This window comes from Falco peregrinus, chromosome 9, assembly GCF_023634155.1.
Source record: "Falco peregrinus isolate bFalPer1 chromosome 9, bFalPer1.pri, whole genome shotgun sequence".
NCBI classification, from domain to species: Eukaryota; Metazoa; Chordata; class Aves; order Falconiformes; family Falconidae; genus Falco; species Falco peregrinus.
Window position 1 is genome coordinate 34,340,739 of NC_073729.1, and position 21,733 is coordinate 34,362,471.

The following is a 21,733-nucleotide window of genomic DNA, read 5'->3' on the forward strand; positions in this document are numbered from 1 at the left end:
AAGCTATGCACTCAGCAAAGGACACCTGCCATAAATCTCGAAGCATTACCAGCTTTCAGCGAAAACTGGTAACATTACAGCTGGGGGATGATGTATTGGGATGTCACTGACTCCCTCTTTGCACGCACATACCCCTTTCTCCTATTCCAGGCATTTTTTATGGGCTTCAGTGACTTTTTCCCTGGGCTGGCCCAGAGTGGTCAGCGGCCAATGTTTATGGGAGGGTGGAGGAGGGAGCTGGGCGTAATTAACGGGACAATTGAATGGGATACGCCTCTCTGATTTCAATTAACCTCTGAACTTTGCAGTGACAAGATCTCATGGTTACCAACTAACTTCAGCAAAACCCCAGTTGTTATAACTGGTTAATCCAAAATCTCAAACAGCATATAGTTGGGAATTGTTGACAGTCTTTTTTCAGATTACTTAATTCTCAACAAAAAAAAAGAAAGAACATTTCAGACTTCTTTAATACTGTTATTGTGTTGGAATTGGGGTCTGATTGTTGTATCAGAGCTGGGATGTGATTCTGTTCCCATTTCAAATCAACAGCAGAATTCATTAAGGGGAGGGAAAAGAAGTCAAAAGACCCAGAGAAATATATTAATGACATTAAAGACACAAGCTTTTAAAGCTTGCAAAAGAGATTAGTGTGTACAGGCAGATAAAAAAATCTTTGTTCAAAAAAGACTGAGATAAGCACAGAGCTCACATCAGAGAATAAACCAGCCTAGCTATGTTCAGAATAGAGTTTTCCATGATTCACTCATGTATTTTAAAGAGGGAACTTTTTCGTTTTAAGAACATCACAAGAGTTTTAGAGATTCCACACAAGAGGTTCTTTTAAAACCCTATATGAACTACAAAGTTTTCCAGCTTGTAATAAAACTACAACTGAAAATTAAAATTGATCAAAAGAATGCAAGTCTTTAAAATGAAAACATCTTTTCAATGCTCCTACTTTTTAAATCAGAAACTAGAGAGAAGTCCTGGTTTTGTTCTCCTTTGTTTTCAATACAATTGTGTCACTTAAAATGTTGACCATCTCTGTTTAGAGGAAATATATTTTGTTCTGCTCTCATTTATAGGACCGCAACAGCTAGAGGATAAACTGTTACCACTTTGTGTATTGGCTTAAATTAATTTCTTCTTAATCTTTAAGCAGCTATAAATGAGAGCCAAATCTGAATTTATGATAGCAGACTGTGCCTTTTCACGTAGCTGCAGTTACAGCACCAGATACGCGAGATGCTGAAGGGTAATGAAGCAAAACCAAAGGCTATGGTGCAAAAAAGATTATAAATATCAGAAAACGTGACCAGGCTCGTAACATTTTAAACAGATGTGCTACCCTATAAGCAATTTCAAGACAATTTGAAGACAAAATCAGTGTTGATGATATGGATAATAAACCAGTCTTTATGAGTGCATTAATAAAAATATCTATTTAAAAAGACAAAAAAAAATTTATAAATTAATTAACCAAAATCCACTGACTGAAAAGTGTAGACTATTGTCAACCTTCTAGGACTTTATTTATTCAATTCTCATAGTTTAAATAGTACAATTAGTCAAATTAATCGCAAGCCTGTAAATCCTTTATTTATAACAGTAAATAATTTTATCTTTTAAGTAATTTCTTGTAATGTAAATCTCACAATCTAGGCTGATATTATCAAACATTTTAGATATTTAAAGCATCTGCAATAAATAAGAGCCAAAAGTCAAAGCTTCTTTAAAGCAGGATATCCCACTTTTCAATATTTAAGAGATTTCAGTGTATGCATTTAAGAAATTCCTTCTAGACACTTGAAGATGCACACGTTACAGCAGTCTGCAGGAATGCCCTTCAATTTCTTACACATTACTAGCCCTATCTAATAAAGCCTAATGTCCCAATGGTAGAAGCATCTGGCTCTTCTCCCCTAATCAATAATATTCAACAAAAGTCCCCTCTTCCAGCAGCGGCATAAATTATCAGATATATGCAAATAGACTTGCTAATGTTAATTGCCAGGGCTGATTGGTGATTAATTTTTTGATTATGATCAATCATTCCACAGGAATCTTAATAAGACATTCAAGGCAATCTACAAATTGATAATAATTAGGATCCCCAACCAGTAACACATCCACAGCCAACTATAAAACATCCCTGTGATTGAGCGTGTTCCTGGGAACAAGGTTCCCCCCTTTTGAGAAAGAGGAAAGGGAACGGTCACAGCCTCAAAACCCGACGGGACTACGCTATCACACCTGACAGGAGTAGCTTTTTGCTGTTTTTATGGTAAGATGGGTTATGGCACCCTCTGATGCAACTGGCCGCCTTCTTTGTGTTCCTCATACGGTAGAAAATGGAATGGGATTTTCGGTTACATGACAGCACTTCGGAAGCGTTACCCCAACGCTCAGCCTCCCAGCCCTGGAAAACAAGGAATGCACAGGATCCTGAAGAAACCAGCCTCCGCCAAGCCAAGGACCATCTCTCAGAGTCCTGCCAGACCTGCAGGGAACACAGTCCGTGGGGTGACACAAGGACGTCAGGCCATACGGACCCGGGAAGGACCGAGCAGGACGTTCCCACAGTGTCTGCTTTTCCAGGCAGCTCAGGCAAGCCCTGCACTGCCAGCAGGGCACTTGTTTGTGTACTTTAGGGGAACCTTGAAACATTGTTGCCAATAGAGCAGTTCAAATTGGAACATTATTTATTTATTTAACTGATTCCTCCTGCAAACATAAATATCGTTATACCACATTTTAAACCCCAACAATAACTATTGCCCTCTACAAACCAGAAAGTGCAAGTGGCTGGAGGAGGAGGTGCAGCTCATCGAACCTGTGCAAGGGACTTTGTCACCCTGCGGGCACTGGCCGGCACGGGCACCCCTCGCTCGCACGCCCCAGCGTGTCACTTCAGGCACATGCTCAGCATCGAGCCTGGCAGAGCAAGTGTTTGTTCCCCTTGGCCTTCCAGACGGACCGACAGGTCTGGACGCCTGTGAGGAGCTAAACAGCCCTCGGCTGCTGTCAAACGGGATGTGCCCGAAACGAGGAATATAGAGGGAAGTGAAACTCCCAGCGCGTTGTATCTCCGTACTGGCCTGTCATGTTCGACCAATATCCAAGTGTTTGAAATTCCCATCTTCGTGGCCTAATTCTGAGTTGCAGATAATATTCCTTTTTACGTGTCAAGAATGGCATGAAGGAGCTTGAATCTAAATGAAAACAAATCCCCGAGGTGTACAATTCTCTCAGTTCTTTCAGCGTTGCCAAATGTACCATTTTCTGGTGAGGTCCGAGGTATTTACTCTTTTGTTTGAAGAGCTTGTAGTTAGTAGAGTGTAAGTAGCTCGGCTTTTGTTTTCATTAAAAGGACAGAGTAGGATTAACCCCTACTTTTATGTTACATATTCTGAAGAGATGTTAGTTTTCAGTTGAATGGCTTTTTGGCATAGGAAGTATCTTCTTCCTGAATATGTCATCTTTTCAACAAGAAACTGAAACATGGCTTTTTAAAAAAGTCCAGCTTTAAGTGTGAGCTTTTACGCAAACAGGCAAATATTTTCCTTTTCTCCCAAAGATTTCAGTAGGAAAAAAGAAAACCCTAAAGGAGTGCATGCTTGCTTGCTTTCCCATCGAGTAAACAAGAAATGCTTTAAAATGACACAAGTATACGTGAGGGTTTTAACCATAAAATGGCTTTAATTAGGCATTTTTAAAAGCCTAGCTTCATTCTTCACTTAATCTCATTATTTCTCAGCCAGTTTCAAGAATTTTAAACACTTCTAGAGGGGACTTAGTGGCCACAGCAAGCACAGGGTGTCGCAAGGAGCAAACATGAGTATGTTTAAACACATTCACCTTAGACAAAACCAGCCCAACGCTGCTCTAGTTGTCCCAGATCAAGAACAACTCCTCTATTGCCAGGGGAGAAATTCTACTGTTAAACTGGCGTCTTTGATAAACAAATTATATCCATACTTTACAAGTTAACATTCCGTTATTTTATTTTATTTTTTTTAATTCTACATATTTTCTTAAACCCAAGAAATTAACAAATGTTTAAGTTATCTTTGCAGCTGAGATTCCTCCCAGCTGCCTTTATAAATCTCACTCAGGAAAACTGAAATGCTAACACGTTTCTTGGATTTGGTCTGTCATTCCTCTCTAGCTCCTCGCACTTTTACAATTCACAAGGTCATGAGTACAAAATGTGCTTGTTAACTTACACAAGAATAAAGCTGTCAGATGGGCTGAGGCCTCCCTGTGTACCAGTTTAGTGAAATATGATTATCCTAGCTGTAAAATGGATAAACCTATTAAATTAATAAATCTGCTGCCCTGTAGCCTACCACTGATGTCATTGCCTTACCTACAAGGCACCCCTTCTTAAATTAATACTTGATAAAGGAATAAATCTTTTAAAGACATACACTAAAGCTTTGCATTGAAGAGTTATCTTTTGTGTTAGAAACCGTAAGTATTTTTTACTGCAATGTATGTAAGTGAGAGAAAATGAATTTCAGGGAGGAAAAAAAAAAAAAAAAAAAAAAAAGAAATCTTAGAAAAATGTTATTACCCAGCTAACACTGTGGGCTGCTTCTTATCTGTATACAACTAATCACTTCCCTGTTTCTTTTTTTATTCTAATGTGTGAGTGGATTTTAGTGCTCATGAAAGTGAAGAATAATTAGTAGGGTAGTGGATAAAGTGGAAGGGCACTGCCTTATCAAAGACAGATTGGGTCAGCTGCACATGGGCAAAAGAAATCATGATTCACTTCTTTCAGCTACTTTGATTTATTACTCTAAAGGTCCAACAATGAAGTTTCACATCAAGGGAGAGAGAAGGAAAAAGAGTTTCAAAGGGTTTGTCTGTCTTGACTTCTTAGAAAGCCTTTAGCATATTGTGCTTGCTAGAGTACAATATCGCTGTTCCTTTTTAATAATCTATTACACAGACACCCTCACAGAAACAAAAATTGCTCTCTGCAAGGCACTGACCAAATATATGGCAAGACAAAATCTCTGGCCCCAAGATCTTACAGTCTAAAATACAAAAAATAAAAAAATGGAAGGGAAACGAGCACAGCCGTTTGAAAGGAGTTGCTTTAAGATCATATGGCAAACAACCAGCAAAAGTACTAAACAGAAACCAGATTCCCTAGAACTGCAGCAGTACCCACAGACAAACTTATACTTCAATAACGTTAAAAATGAGACAAAAATAAAATCCCAGCTCATCCAAAGGCGTCCAACAACGTGCTCAAAACTCAAAAGTGAATTTGTAAAAGGAAACAGGAAATGAAAACTAAAGAGGGTTGACATGATTACGGGGTGTTAATAAGAAAAGACATAAGCCAGGGGCCTTGATGTACAACTGGACAACAAGAGGTTACGTTTGGAGTCAGGGCTATGCTAATTTGCAAACTTGGGTCCATTTCATTAAGTGAGCTGAGAGACAGGCTGTCTCAGTCCAGCAGAGAGGGATCTCATTATCCATGTAGGGAGCAAGAGATAAGAATCTTTTAATAATTGCTGGGAATTTTTTTTATGATGATATGGAATGCCAATTTATGCCTCTCCACTCAATGTGGATAAAAACCAGCCTCCTTCACAGTTCAGACCAGCCCCCCTCCTGGCTGCGGCCATTAGGACAAGGAGGGAAAACAGAGACTAATATGCTTGCCCGGGAGACCAATGCTGCAAAACTCCATTAAATGCACTTCATAGTGGAAACATGTTTGTTTACAGTGGATGAAAAACTTTGCCAGCTCTTTTTACTTAATTATTAATAGGCACAGCTGTAGGATTTAGGGCCCAATCCAAACCCCAGCACAGTCAATAAGCAAAACTCCTACTGACAAGTAGCCTTTGGATCAAATCCTTTACTGATTTCTTGTTAAGGAATGGTTCTGAACTGACACTTTCAGAAAAAGCTAAAGAACCTGTAATACTTTGGCAAAAGCATTGCTCACACTCCCTTCCCCTTGTCCCTCTCATGCCGACATATCCACTGCATCCATGAGAAAGGAGCTTTCCAAGAGCCAGAGGTTTGTGCATTTGTTCCCTTCCCGGCAATAACTATCCCACCTACATCGGGCTCAGCACATCACAGATTTTGTGATAGGGACAAGTTTAGTCTATAAGGGACTAATTTTGAGAGACTTGTTTCTTTCACATGATCATACCAAATTCAATTCTGGCTACCTCTGAAAGCATTGGCATAAAAAAGCAGGGATGAAGTTAGACAAGGTCTTATGCTCATGTTTTACTGCTTAATATTTGCTGAAGGCTGAGATACAGACACAATAACTTACCAAAATCCCACTAATAGCATTAAACTTTCAAAAGTAAAGTTTTCCCCCTGACCAAACTTATGCTGCAAGGAAAAGAGGAAGCAAAACTGTTTCCACAGCCAAATCTGCTCATTTGCTTGAACTCACTAGGCTGGACTGCACATTAGTGCTGGAAAACACTGTCCAGGGAACTCCAAAGCTGTGCTTATCTCTAAAGCTGGCTGCAGGATTTGTTTTTATGCATCAAGTCAACCTAAGAACTACATACAATTTATCTATCTCCTAAGGAGGAACAAAATGATATGTCCCTTTTCAACTGACCTTTCCTCTTTCCCCAGCTTCTAGTAGTTCATGAATGATCTTTAATTTTCCATATGCCCATTTACTATCTGAAATTATTTGGCCAATAACTTTTGCAAAAGGTGCTCCCAGCCTTCACTTTGCAGGCAAGATAGGAGAAAGGAGGACTGGCAAAATGGAAGCTGTCTTCTCCGGATAAAAAGCTGATGTTCTGGCTCCTTAATTAGATGGGAACAACTTGAGAATTGCCTTTATGGGCACAGATGTTCTCCCAGGACTGTTAAAGTGCCTTCGGGGAGCATGTTCTGGTATTTACATTTACCGAAAAAGCTCTGTCTCCACAGACATTCCTGCCTGCAAACCCATTCCTTGGAAGCAAAGCACGCGTGCCCCTTGGCAGCAGAGCCACGAGCGGCGCAGCCATGTGTGCCACGGTGCAGACACAGCCCAAAACTATCACTCAGGGTCCGGCCCACTGGATCAGGAATAGGAATGACTGGAGGGAAGGAAGCGCAGAGTACGTACGCTCAAGGCTGGTGTAAGGAAACACAGAAGACTGGAAAGGAAGGGGAGCAGAGGGCTCACGGTTCCCCCAGGAGGCTGCGACCGCACTGCTACAGCTCCCAATGAATGCTGAGCGAGCAGAAGGTGCTGCATCCCTGACCTGAAATCAGTGCTGCTGGGGTACAGCCCCTCCTCTTCCTCACAGCTGGAAGAAGAGAGCACGAGGTTTACACCTAACACCTTCTCACGCCCACACTGAAGCGGGACCAGGCACACGCTGTCAGCATCTGCCGTTCAGTCCTCCTCTAAATTAACGGTGCCTGCACCAAGGGGCGAGAGAGACTCGTGCTGATCAAGGTCACTTGGGCTGCTGCAGAACACGTTTCTTTTCAGAAGCAGTTGATTCTGTGAAAGGAGAGAGACGGACTGAAGTGGATGGCAGAAGGCAGGCTCAGCTGAGCCAGGTCCCGGGGGAGCCCTGAGAGGCACTAGCCGGGAGTGTGGCACCGGCTGCTCGGGAGCCGCGGGGCAGCGTACGGGGATCAGCCACGTGCTTGTTCTTAACCTTGCAAGGACAGTGCTTCAGACCGCCCCCCTCACAAAGCTCTGATCAAAGTTACAGTCTCAATTCTCCACTCTTCCCTCCCCCATCACCACCACCACTATCCCACCCCTCAGAGATATGAAGAAATATGAACAAAGGCTGCAGTAGATCATGTCAAGCCAATATTAAATGCCTCTCATGGAGCCTAGATTACACTGGTGGTCTTAAACGTCTGTACGTTGGCTGTAAACACCCAGGGACTCTGCAAGGGAAAGTCCTGATCGCTGGGGAGGGAAGGGTCAAACACCAGCCTTGTACTTACAAAATATCTTGAGTTCTTGATGTCTGAAGGCTTACCCCAGAAAGTGATGTTTGCAGTCCTCTCTTGTTAATGTTTTTTAACTAAATGGAAAAGTGTCTGTATTAACAACGTCATGTGAGTTTTCCTTACTGTACACTTCAAATCAGAGCTGAAATAGCAACATAACACAGTTTCAGGCTTTGAGTGCATTTCAGCCAAAGCTCAGCAAGTCAATAGGCAAATTCTATCACTTTTGCACCTTTGGGCTCCCCACACCTATGCAGCTGCTGGTATTGCCACACATTTGATCCCAGACAGCTGTGGGATGATGTACACCACCCTTCACTTTTAAAAGTTTCCCTGTCTCCCGGTCCTCTTAACTAAGGATATTCCAAGCTTTACTTTCAAATCAAAGACCTCATCCTGTTAAAATACATGGTGATCTTGTCAACTGGATAAATGATGTCCACTAGGGGCTTGTATGAGACCACTAAATTTACTTTTGCTTTTGAATTAAGTTACCAAATTTCAGCCTAGATATTTAAAGATGAAAACGTAAAATTCAAAATATGACACTCTTTCAGCTTCATACTGTTTGCTCTGCTCTCTTCTCTCCCCTGGCTATAGCTTCCTGTTGTCAGGTTGGGAAACATACATCCAAGCCACCTTAGTCTGGATTTATTTGCAGTGTACCGAGATAAAAGTCCAGCCGTAACATAATTAGAATTTAGGGGCATAATAAGCTCCAGATTTTTTAAAACCTATTTTCTATTAAAAGGAAATATCTCCCTCTCTCTGCTTCTTTCTCATAATTACAATATGAATTTAAGGTACTGTAAAATTAATAGAACACTGACTCTAGAGACTGAAGTCTACGCAGGCAGACAGACAGCCTGGCCCTGCCGGTGCCCTCCAGCTGTGACCATAGCCCTACACATGAAAACAACTAGATTACCTCTAGGCAAACTCATTTATTGACCCTTTAAGATGGATGTTAAAAGACCAATTGAAGCTAATAATGTGTAACGCTTTTTGAGAGCTGGATCCTTGACTGTACAGAACAGATTTTAAATTGCCCACCTCATTACGTGCCACAGAAAAGCTGTGGAAAAATCACCCTCCACTACTGATTTTATACATATACATATATATATATATATATATATAAAAATATACACACACACACAGAGGGAGGGAGATTTGCAAGCTGGAAAGCACAGATAGGGTAAAGTCGTCTCTAGCCTGCGATGGGTATGCTTTGATTTCATGTTTTAGGAGGTTTTGATAAACACAAGTAGCAAACCCAGTTTTCTTCGTCCCATTTTCTTGCAAGGTACCAAGGGCCAAGGCACATCAGGATGGGTCTTCTAGCCTGATACTGGTGTCCAAGCAGGGCAGGCAGATGGGACCATGGTCTGGAGATGGCACAGCCCACGGCCCCATGGTCTTGAGGTTCTGCAAAGCATTTTGGAGCTGTTCCATCCACAAGTTCTTACTCCAGCTGTTAATTTGAAGATGGTGCCTGGAGGCCCAGCCAGGAGAGCTGCAGCCATGGCTCCGTGTCTGCCAGGGAGGATTTCTGCCTTCTGGCTTGCCTGCACGGTCATCCAGATCCACTTCGGAGAAAATCTTCTGTGTTCTCTGCCCTCATTTCACAAATAGGTGTGGTTGTAGCTGGAAGGCAGCGGCTCTGTGCTATGAATACAAAAGAGGAGATGGAAAAGTAGCTTCTGAAGACTGAGACATAATGTCCAGCCACATACCTGTGTTACGTACTAGTAAAACAGATTTATGTACACAAGCATATTTGCTCAAGTGTAGGATACGATATAATTAAGCCAATTAAATGATTTTTCCTAAGATGCATTTTAGAAATCAAGCTGTTATCTATTCATCAGGCTGTCAGTAAACACATCTTTTTCACATACAACACGTTTAACTTCTGTTCAGGTTATATTACTCACATGCAATCCTTGTGGTAATTAATAACATCTCGATCAGTTCCTAGCTTTTCAAAACCCCTGCAAACAATCAAAATGTTAACAATTGAGGGAAGTATCCTTTACTCATTTGAGACCAAGTCACGACGGTTGGTTGGTTGGTTGTTTTTTTACTTAGTACTTCTAAATTCATGTATGTCTTCTACAGCTGGGTATGGAGTCACTATGACCCCAGTTCTGTTAATATTCATTCATGCCAGCACCTTCAAGCAAGGGGATAGATCACATCCAAAAGCTGAGAAGTTCAGCTTTACAAAGCACAAGGTTTGCTTTGCTAGGTGTCCATTCAAAACTGTTCTTACGCTTCAGAGATGCAGATATATATATATGCGCTCATTTTGGTTCATAAACATAATTATTTTGGTTGATATACATGCCTATATGTATATATATAAGCATGATATACATGCTCACCTGTCCTGTAAGTGCATACAAGCAAGCCCTGGACCTGTGGTCCAGCTGATTACAGTTCTGTGGGTTATGTTATTTATGGCTCAGTTTTCAGAAGTTATGTCTACATTATTTCCCTGCATGGGGCAGTTCTTTCAGAAGCAGCTGCTGCTGCAGTCATCGATGAATAAGGATGCATTGCCTGGGTCCAGAAATGTCAAGTGGACTAGTGGTAGGTGCATTTTGTGATGTTCATGGCAATGGCATCACTAAAATCCAGTGTACAAAGCTGAAAGGCTGCCTTAGCCCCTCGACAACCTGGGATTTTCCTCAGCATCTACCAGCAAGACCCATTTTAATCCTTCACAAACAGCTTCTGTCTATATCCTAAACAAGTCATGGAGCTTAAACAATGTTATTTAACCTCCCGTGCCCTCTCCCCATATTTCTACCAGTGTCAAACACCCGTAAACTCATTCCAAAAAGCCACACATTACCCAACCAATGCTGCCTAAGGAAAGCATTCAGGAGTGTTTATGGGGCAGCTGAAGTGTAATGATTTAGTAGATGTTTATAAATGTTTATACTGTACAGATTAACATTCCCCGGGGGGCCTGTAATGAAGAGAGTGCTCCAACTGGAATCAAACCAGCCAGCCTAGGCTGAATGAGCATGAATGAATCCTGCTGGCCTACCCCCATGAGCTGTTTACTCAGTTTGAAGGGATTTCCTCTACCCATGCTCCCTTGGCATTTTGTTTTGGGAAAGGCAGAAGAGGAGTCTGGTCTCAGAAGGAGCACGGTTTGGAAACAAGGTAGAAAATCCAGCCCGTCACTTGGATCATAGCAATTATTCACAAATTGCACTAGACAAAAGAGCAAAGAGCCCAACCCTTCTGCTGTGCAAGGAGAGGCTGAAACTCCCATGGGCTTCAAAGGCAGCTGGGTCTCCGTCTTAGAACGTGGTTTTCAAACATCACACCCAAGTGTAAACTCTGAAAATCATGTTGAAGGAACTGAGTCCTGCTATTCGGGGTCTCTGTATATACAGCTTAGAAGTTTCATGTTAGGCCATTACAGTTGAAAAACACGACTGCAGGTACCGTGACACTGTGCTGGAGGTTTGCAGCAATGGCTGGCGAGTTTCTTTCTCAAGAAGAAGCACTGAACCACAGTGGTGGACAGCTTTGCCGAATATCTCGCTGAAGGAGATGGGCATCTTCCATTCAGAGTAAATGAGGAAACAAGTTCAATTTGTTCAGTGATGGCTCAAAGAGTAAAAAATATTTGCTGCTGGTACCGGGCTGCATGTAATGGGTTTCAAATCGCCATGGGTTTAACACACGAACGCCGAACCCAGTAAAGTAAGACTGGGATCTGGTGGATGAAGCTGTGCCTGCCTTCGTGTCTCGGAAGCAATGAGCAAGCAGGTTTTAAAAGATGCTAACAGCAGTGATGACCCTGGGAAGTATGAGAGAAAAATCATTTCTTTTGGGCATGGTGCCAGGTGAAAAAAAAAACCCAAGCCTGTGAAATCACAAGTAAGGAAACAAACCCCTCTGGGTTTCTGCTGTGGTCAGGAGATTAAGATTTTTATAAATGACACATGTATATATTCAGAAAGTGAATCATCTCAAAGGGGCCAGGAAAGGCTGGGAAGAAAATAGAAAGGATAATGGCATGGTCATAGCCAGCACAGGCCAATAAAGGCGGCCCAAAACACCAGGCAGTGATCTGATTCTTCAAGGAGATACCACTGCCAGTGGATTTCTGCAGACTGAGGGCTCACAAGCCCTTCTTTTTTCTTCAGGCGGTGCTTTTTTGCTGATGTGATAAGATTTCTCGCTTCTCCCAAAATTATTCTGCCTCCGGCTCTGGCAGCTACAGGTCTGCATAGGACAGACAGTAGCATCACGAAGTACAGGTGTTCTCAAAATAAAGTACAAAATATTCCTTGCAAACTCTTAAACCACAGCATCGAAGGCAGTCCCATTGGAAGCGTCTGCTGTGATCCTGCAGCCTCTCTAATGGATCAGACAGATGTAAAGGACTCAATACATACAAGCATTTCTTTCAATGGGTTTCTGAGATGTTTTTAAAGACTCAAAAATAAGTTTGCTTTAAATCTTGGATGGAGACACTGGGCAACGATAATTTTGTCTGCAGTAGTTTATTTGCCCATCTCACAAAGCTGTCTGAGCTAGTTACAGTGCTTGGCAAACACTCCTGGTACAAGTTCTGCTCTGTAACCCCACTTGGGTCTTTAGACCAGTGGAAAAGACAGATATTTGAAATCTTCTAGAGCACTGTAACCATCAGGTAATTAGCTGTAGCAGACTTACAAAGTAGGAAAGGCTCACGAGAGCTCTGAAATGAAAGCACAAAATGCCTCCTGGAACTAATTTTAGAGTGGCTTGAAGTATTTAATCCTGCAAATTATTGCCGGTGAGGAAACATCAAGGTACTGCTGGATCTTAATAGTGGCAAACCAGCAGGAATGGTTCACCCTAAGCTGCCTCCTGCTGATGGCTAAGCAATCAGACACACTTTATACTTCTCACAAGGTGCAGGGGCAGCTATGTTTTGTACCCAGTGACTTGCAAAGTGGCCTGGTATTGTTCTTCTCTTCTCTGTGTTTGCAAAGGGTCCTTTATCAGCAAAGCAAATGCAGCCTTACATTGCAAACAGCAGAGAATAAAAAAAGTGAATAAATACTGGGGGTACACACAATGCCCCAGCTCTGCATCATGCCAGACCCCTGTTCCACAGATGCTCTGCATCCTTCAGAGGGCAGGGAAGGGTTTGTAGAGGGGCACAAGGAGGCAGAGTGCTTTACTCTTTCAGAACTAGGGTCTGTCTCATTTGGAAAGATGCCTTTCTGATTCCTTGCTCTGCTCATGAGTCCTCATTAATGAAGCTGAGAATGGATTTATCCTTTCATCCCTCTAGGAGTCAGTTTCTCCAAGTGTGAAACGGGGAAGGTAAATGTTAACCTTGTGAGGGCTGGTTTTAGGAATAGGAAATGGCAGATATGGGATTCGAAACCAGCTTCCTAGGTTCTTATGCTCAGCCTGCTCTCATACAGATCTTCAGGTCTGCAACCCACTTTATTTTCACCAGACATCATGTGAGGGAAGCTAGGAAACTCTGTGTTTCTTCTCACTGGGAAGCCACTCAAGAATCCTGTTGCTGTGGCGGCTAAAAAAACTTCATTTATTCTCCAGACTGAATTTATCCATAGCCAATTAATACCCATTTGTTCTTGTGCCAATATATTCTTTTATCTTTAATAAGTAGTCTGTCTAGCTCTGTGAAAGCTATATACTTGATTGCTACAGAACCTAGGAGTTTCCTCTTCCACAAGCCGTAGGAAGTGTTAGTAACAGAACATACTGTAATACCCCATGCAAATTTTGCAGGAGCCCATCCAGGTGTGTGCAAGAATCTATGTACTAATTTCAAAGCTATTTCTACTACCAGCTTTCCCAGCTGGAAAGCTTTTCTCATCTTTTAAAAACAGAGGCAAGGCAACAACCTGCAGTTTAACATAATCTTGAAAACTGTTTCCCAAATAGTATAAGCTGCAATGCCCCTTCCTCTCCAAAACCCACCAGGCACCAAGGACCATCTTGTCTACAGAGATAAGAATTAAGATCCTGCATACTTCTTTGAACAACAAGAATTTTCAAACTCAAATTTGGGGTTTCTTTTAGCCACAGATATCCTTTTGCACATGTACCACTTACATCTACAAAACCAAGTGATCAAAACATCAGAACATAAAACCTTATTCATCTGCTTTATGATTCACCCTTTAAATATAGAATTATGTCTTGTTTTCCACCAGATTCCACCTCAGGATGGACAGTGCTCCCTTAATAACCAGATACTCAATATTTTGTTACAGCATTGTTATTCAGCATGAGGCTTGAGGCCTTACTTACCTCATACTATTCAAAACCTTCTTGGAAGACACAGTCGCTAATGTTCTCGTGCATTTTTTTAGGGCTTTTATCAGTATGGCATATGAGTACTTCACAATGTTAATTTCTTATAACAACACCCTGTAAGATGAGAGGATATTATTATTCCTGTTTAACAGATGGGAAACTGAAACACAAAGAGATTCAGGTCAAAACAGTCTGCTAACGTTGGGTACCCAAACTGAGATGTCTGGGAATTGATTTCTCAGAATGTTTAACATTGTACAGCATCACGTATCAGGACAAATACCACTGACAACATATTCTGCAAATGGGAACACAGAAAACAACTTAAAATTAATAGCCAGTTGGGAAGAATTTAGTTTAAATTGACTTCTCTAAGCTAGATGAGAGTTTTGCAGCATTCAGATGCCTTAACCATAGAGATCCCCCATTTTCTTTTCAGTTCCCTGTCCCTTACTACACTTCTCCCAGCTTCCACAGCAAATACAAGCAAGGTCCATCAGACACCAGCCTCCACCTCTACCCAGCTGTGACTCATCTCCTGAGCTGCTCCACCTTCTGAACTGAGTGAGGCCAAGGTCCTCCACCAAATATAGTACGTGGTCATGTAATTAAAGGCTACACCAAACACATGTACAAAAGGAAGCCAAATAAACACTGTGCAGGAAACCTTAATTTCATGATTTCCCGACACCCTTTCCTACATAATAAGCTTTTCAAAGAGAACACTGTCTCCATTATATATATATATATATATAATTTTATATTTAACCCTTATATATACACATATAAGATAAATATAATATGCAGGATAGAAGCGTTATAAATATATATATATATATATAAAAAATTTATATTGTTACATCTCCTTGCTCCTGAGTCTTAATCAGCTGAAAGTTTCCAAAAACTGGGAAAGATACCTGGCATGGAATACTAAGCCCAAATGATTAAAGTTTTGAAGTTGAAATTACAGGTGATCAAAATCTGCCTATAGGTTTCAGTTCAGCATTTTGCCTCTGCCTTTCTGTTTCAGGGAATCAGGATATACCTGTTTGGGTGGACCAGGACCACTTCTATTTTGGAACATTCACTGCTGAAGGAATACAGGGAGGCAGCAATCCAAATTTCCAGTATGCAGGAAATTCAGAATGAAATGAAATTATGAAATAACTGAATCAGGAGAACACCTATGCCTCCCTTGCCTCAAACTTTCAAATTCCCTTGAAATTTTATTTGTGTTGGGTTTAAATTGTTCTAAATAAATCAACCAGAGCTGATACTAGCATGGGAAATTTCAATGTGAATGTTCAGAGTTTGACAGAGTTACAAGGAAATAAAGAAGCCTGGAAAGTTTCAAGCAATCCTAGTTACAGGTACAACATCAGCTATTTCTAAAATACCAGTGTAGTAGCATATAAATTTTGTAATAAATAACTTATTAAGTGCCCTAGGTGCTATTTTCAATGCAGTGATACCAAGGAAGGTATCCTCGTTTTCCAGATACTTTTACTGCTTCCTTTGCACATAGCGGAGCAAGGAGCAGAGCTCCTCATCCACAGGCCTGCTCTGTTTCATACAGCCATGAGAAAAGACCCAAATCTGAACTTTTTTAATCTAAAGGGACCACCACTGACCTGTGAATGAAGAAGCGGCAGCCCCGAGTGCCCCAGGCGGAGGCAGTGGCTGCAGCAAGCAGAGCCGTGCCGGCGCTCCTGCAGCTAGCTCCAGGTGTGCGCAGACCCAGGGGGCTTTCAAGAGGTGAAACCAGGGTTTGGGCCAACCAGGCATTAAATGTCATGGAATGCTGGACAGTTTGGCTGTTTCACTGATTAATATTTTGTTCTTTTGTGTTTTCTCATCAAGGGGACTAGCAGAGGGCAAAATGTAACTTGACTCGGATGCCTTTGCAGGAAACCCAGGGGCTCGCTGGGAACCTGGGCTTCTCCTAGTTCACGAAGGATCAGTCAGAAGGACTGCATGAGAACTCTTTGATCAAAAACTCCCTATGTCAGGATCTTCTATTTTGAAGGGAGGTGAGAAACTGGAATTAAATACTCAGCTGAGAACGGCTCTTTCCATAATGCTCAGGCAGTGGAAACCGCTCAGCCCCGCTGCTGCCAGCAGCCAGCGAGGAATTCCCCTGTCATGAGGGCCATGACTCACGCGTGCCCCTGCTGCTCCTCTCCCTCAGATGTAGGGGCCATACTTGTGGCCTGGGATGTGTCAGGAGAAAGGACCTGGCAGAGCTCGCCTCTGTTACACAACCTCCCCATTCCTGCCCGGAGGCATGGTCCACCCAGGACTTGGAGCTGCTTGCTGCAGGTGACACCAGCTAGAAGATCCTTTTACAGCTGACATTTCTTCTCTCCCTTCATTTTCCTTATTCCTCTGTCCTTCGGAATAATCAAGAGTAACTCGGTCAGCTCCCAAACGATCACGATACTGTTTCAAAAAGTCAATGGGATTTTTAGCATCGGTTTGAGCAGTGTAAAATGAGGCTCCACACAGACTAGCGCTGAAACAGGTGCTGAGGTCCCTCATCAGTTTTGCTCAATAAATTAACAACAGAGCTGCTGCCACAGCAGTGTGAGCAGTTTGCAGCACTTGTATTTGTGCTTTGGGTATTTATTACTGTGTTTTTCACAAGCCCTTTTAATGCCTCCAGGAGTAATTTATGGAGACAGAATAGCATGAAAAGAGCAGATCCCACTAATTTAAATCTCTGGATGATGAAAATCACGAGAAGAGCAGGTTTCACGTTGTTTCCTCTCAATGAATGGCTTTCTGAGGCAGTATAAGCAAACAAAAAGACTACAAACACCAAGATATTCAGGTTTGTTTGGGCTTACCTAAACACTGCATGGAGATTTTCAGGTTTATTCAGGTTCGGGCTCTGTTTTGCTAAGTCATTCCTCAAAAATGTTGCAGGTTTCAGTTGCTGTTAAGATAACTAACAAGATACATGTACTAAAATGTCTTTTAAATAATTTTACTACAGGAGAGGATTACTGTGTAAAAAACAGTTCTTAGTATTAATCTTGTTACTTTTCAGATTGATGAGTAATGTGTGTGACCCTGGTGGTTCATTTTTTCATTTTTTGGCAGCTCTTACACTGTTCCTGCTCCAGACCATGAAGCAGACTGAGCCGGACACCCAGGATGATCCAAGTTTCCAGCAACTGACATACTGGTTACTTATTTTATAAAATAAGCAAATTAGTGAAGCATGACTAACAAACTTTTTGATCCAGTGAACACTCATCTGTGCAGTCACATTAAGAATCATAACCTTTTGGTGCTAAGACTAATAGCAGTGACCTGGGACCAGTCTCCAGGTTGCCTTCTGAGGGCTGGGTGGTGCAGTTCTGGAGGGATCGGTCACGCACAAAAGCTTTACGTTGCTTGAAGTGTGACATGATATTTCTGAAGTGAGTAGCATTTGCCTATAAAAGGTAAATTAAAGAGGTTTCTTTGCCCTGTCTTTTCTCATTAATTGATACTCTGACTCCCTAACTTCCAGATAAAGTCATAGACTGCAAGACACAATGTTTGTCTAATTCAGTTCTACTATATTTCATGTTTTGCCTCATGAGACCAAATTTATTACAGTGATGGATGAAATATAAGAGCATATTTTAAACAACCATGAGTGTACCTGCTTGGCCGCTCTTTTTCACAGTCATTCCAGGAAACATTTAGAAGTCAGCAGACCGCCCCAGAATTTGTTTGAATAATCCAGGCTTCGTGATTCTGCAAAACAGAATAGAAAGTTAACTTGAGAGGTTTCCTCTGCTACTAGTCACACCGAAAGGTGGCCAGAACCTGTAAAACAGAGGATCATGGAAAGAAAACTCAATCTAGACCTTTACCCAGCAAAAAAACCTGCAAACATGGTCAGCTGCCTTTGCTCTTAACTCTGTATAATCAGAGGAAGTAATCCGCAGCATATAAAGCTGCAAACACATTCAAGTCTTTGCAAAATCACAACCACCACAGACCTGAACTTTGGAAAGTTGCAGAATTATTCATAATCTCAGCAACCTGATTCAGCAGAAATTATGTGGAACCATTTCGAGTCACATTTAAAGCTGTTTACAGGTACTGGGGAAAGTTGTGTCCCCTGAACAAACCGCAGAGTTCTCTCAGCTTCCTTCCTGGGCTTCAGCAGAATTAAACCGTTCTGAAACTTGCTGGGAAAAGGTGGATAAGAAGGACAATTTATCTCTAAATTACATTGCTCTTCAGAGTAAACCACAGAGAGCTGTAATGGGACAAGTAATTTTTTTACATGGTATAATTAATTAGAACCCATAAAACCCAATTAAACAGCACTTTTGAGACTATCAAGTGTTGCATGTTTGAAACTGCAAATATGACAGTATAAGTACATTTTTATAGCTGGGCACACTCCTCAGGATTATTTTCAGTGCTCTAGTAAAATGGGAAATGGCACCAGTTTGGCCCCTGCTAATAAATCTTTTGGAAGCAGGCTATATTAATAATCTTTATGGGGGTAGGATGGAAGCCAGATGGGGCAGGGAGGGGCGTGTGAAGGTGGCATAATATATTGGCCTGGAAAACATAATCCAGGCCAAAGCAGAAATTTAATCTTGGTGTGTATTGGAGAGGGTTGGGAATATAAAAGGAGAGGTGGTGGGCTGACGGGGGACTGGCCCTGGGAGATCAGGAAGGAGATTTCCAGGGTAAGGAAGGAAATATCCTACAAGGTAAGCGCCGGTCCATCTGCATGCTAAAGGAAGCAAAGAGCAAAGCAATGCTCCAGCAGATTTAACAGCCTCTAGCAAGCAGGGGCTTTGCCCCCTTGGCCAGTAAATGAAGAGTGGTGCTGGGGAGCTCCCTCACCCCTGGCACCCAGCCTTGCCTTCCTGCCCTAGGAGGGGCTGCCGCGTGTGCACGTGTGCCGTGGGCTCGGTGCGTGTGTGTGAGCTTGATATACAATCTAGTGTGAGTAAAAGCTCACTTTGCCCTTGTTTATTTACACGAGGCCCCATTTATGTTTAACTTGGCAGCCAAGAGGTCTGTGCCTTGTGCCAAGCACTAATTCCTTGACTGCCCTGACAGGCCCTGGCGTGCACACCTGAAAGTCATTAGCGCTCGGACCCATTTTGTTCTCACATTTCGAGGCAGTGACCCGCAGCCATGTACAGCTTCAGCAGACACTTTATCATCTCCCCTGTCATCGGCTTCGAGCTCGGCAGCCAGGGCACTGCCAGACCACAATAAGCAAGGAACTAATGAGGGCTCAGGAGAAGCCTTGGTCTTAGCAAGCTGCTCCTCTCTTCTGCATGGAGGGCAACTGATAGCCAGCGGAGGCCACCTTTCTTCTTGAATTGGAAGTTTGTTTGGGTTTGGACTATTTTATCCTTCATAAAATAGCAATGCAATGTGGTAAGTAAACAACCCATAACAGCTTCGGTGACAGAATCAGGCAGATTAGGTTCTAACAGCCCCGTTCAGCTCTAGAATGCTCCTCATGCAAGCTGCTCCCAAAAAAGGTTAGCTTCATCTTATCAGGCACTCGGAAAATTCCTCCAGTCACCTATCGACACCGGACGACTATTTAATCCAGAAATGCAGAAAAATATGCTTTCAGATGAGATCTGGAAGGAGAAATGTAATGAACAGCTCTGCAATGAACATTCATGAAACAGTATGAACATTCAATAGAAAGTGTTGCAGCGAAGACTCGTACCGTCTACGGGGAGAGCATAGGCAGGACTTAAGAGTGTAAAAGAGACAAGAGCTTTCTGCAGAAACATTATTGCGCTGTATGTTGTGCTCTCTGAAGGTTTTGGGAGTGACTTCACGTTCTTTACTATACATGGGGAGGGTGTTAATCTCTTAGTTTTTAAGAATCCGTTTACTAAATTACAGAATCTTATCAATATTTGCATTTCATAAGTCTTACACCACTTCACCTGCACCGAGACCCTTAAGCCTTCTTGTCTATGTAAGTTATTTTAAGATCTCAGTCTCCTTAGCAGCTCCAAATACTGCCATTTTCATTTGCTAGAGACATTTATTTTCCTCCTATTCTCTCTGTGTGTAATAGTCTTTATTTAAAATCAATAGGGACTGAGACTAACAAGCTAACAGTCAGTCCTAGACCACAAACAGGTTTCAGACTAAGTTCTCATGACCTTGGAAAAGAAGGAATGGGAGACTAAACCACCGGAGAGTTCTGGATTTCCATGAGGGAGAACAGCATTACATTTTTTTCCATGGCAGTCTTAAGGCTACGCAGTTCACAGTCATCACTGACTAAAATTTAGGGTGCTCTGCATTGTACAAGGCATACTGAGATGAAGAACTCTCCTCCCCAATTTAAGCAACAGACACAATAAGAAGAATCCGTCTGGGCATTGCAGAACTGGGCATTTAGTTGAGATTCATGCAGACACATACAGGGCCATCACGTGGTGAAGGGTGGACAGAAGAATTATTTTCAGCTTAAATCCTGGTTTAGATGTTTCAAGAAAACAGCACATTTTCAGGTGGTTGGAAAGCTAGGACTGCAGCAGGCTCATCGTTTAGTTAGTTTGGGGGTAGGGGCACAAAGAATATCAGCAGCCATCAACAGGATGGCAAATGCCATTTGTATAGACATGTGTCATTCCTGTACTGCAGCCAAGTGAAACTACGAACACTATTAAAAGTATAAAGAGGCTTTAATTTACATTCCTGCTAAGGCATCTTTATGTTGCCAGAATATTGCAAGTGGGCTTAGTATAAATGAGAATGTGGCCTTAATATTCGCAGAGAGGAAAGTGAAATAGACAGATGAATTGACTTGGATTTGTGTTCTCTCTTCTGTTAACCCAAGAGTTCTACACGGACCAAAACTGGGAGAAAGAATATGAATCTTTATGTGCTTACATTGCATAGCAGCTTCACTGAGTACAAATGATCAAAGCGTACACTTCATGTGACAGCCAAAATGTCCCTATGCAGCACCACATCCCCCCACAGCCAGCAGCACTGCCAGGGTCGTCTCACCCCCGCCGTCACCGCAGTCACAATGCTAAACTTGGTATCTCAACATCCACCTGAAGACAAGCCACCCAGGAACCTCCAACACAACAAACTTCTAGCACAAAAGGCTAAAAGCCTGGAATACTACCAATGCCTTGGGAGAAAGCTGTGTCCTTCGCTAGGGAAAGGCACAACTATGAAGCAAATTGCAGTGATCCCTGCCAACGTGACTGGGCGCAACACGTGCCAGCAAGGCACTGGAGGAGCTTCTCCCTCCCACCAGCAGCACCCGCGCAGCCTGCCCATCAGCCCATGTCTAGCTGTGGCCAAGTCCAGGTGCTTCAGTGGAAGGTGGAAGAAGAAGCAAACCCAGAGGCCAAGGGATGCATGAAAGGAGGTGGCAAGCAAACCCCTATCATGCCCCTGAGGAAACCCTCAAGCAAAGAGATGAGGTGTA

The 21,733-nt window shown here is 42.4% G+C and overlaps 1 long non-coding RNA gene across 1 annotated transcript in view; it reads right to left on the minus strand.

The window, feature by feature from the left end:
• Positions 1-1,594: 1,594 nt before the first annotated feature.
• The window catches only part of LOC129785194 (uncharacterized), a 100,106-nt gene continuing 79,967 nt past the window's right edge, over positions 1,595-21,733 (minus strand). Inside the window, exons 11-13 of the long non-coding RNA XR_008748848.1 lie at positions 15,918-18,033; positions 14,281-14,400; positions 1,595-9,642 (exon numbers count right to left, since the gene is read on the minus strand). This is a non-coding gene — a long non-coding RNA (uncharacterized LOC129785194). The remainder of the gene's footprint in view (positions 9,643-14,280; positions 14,401-15,917; positions 18,034-21,733) is intronic.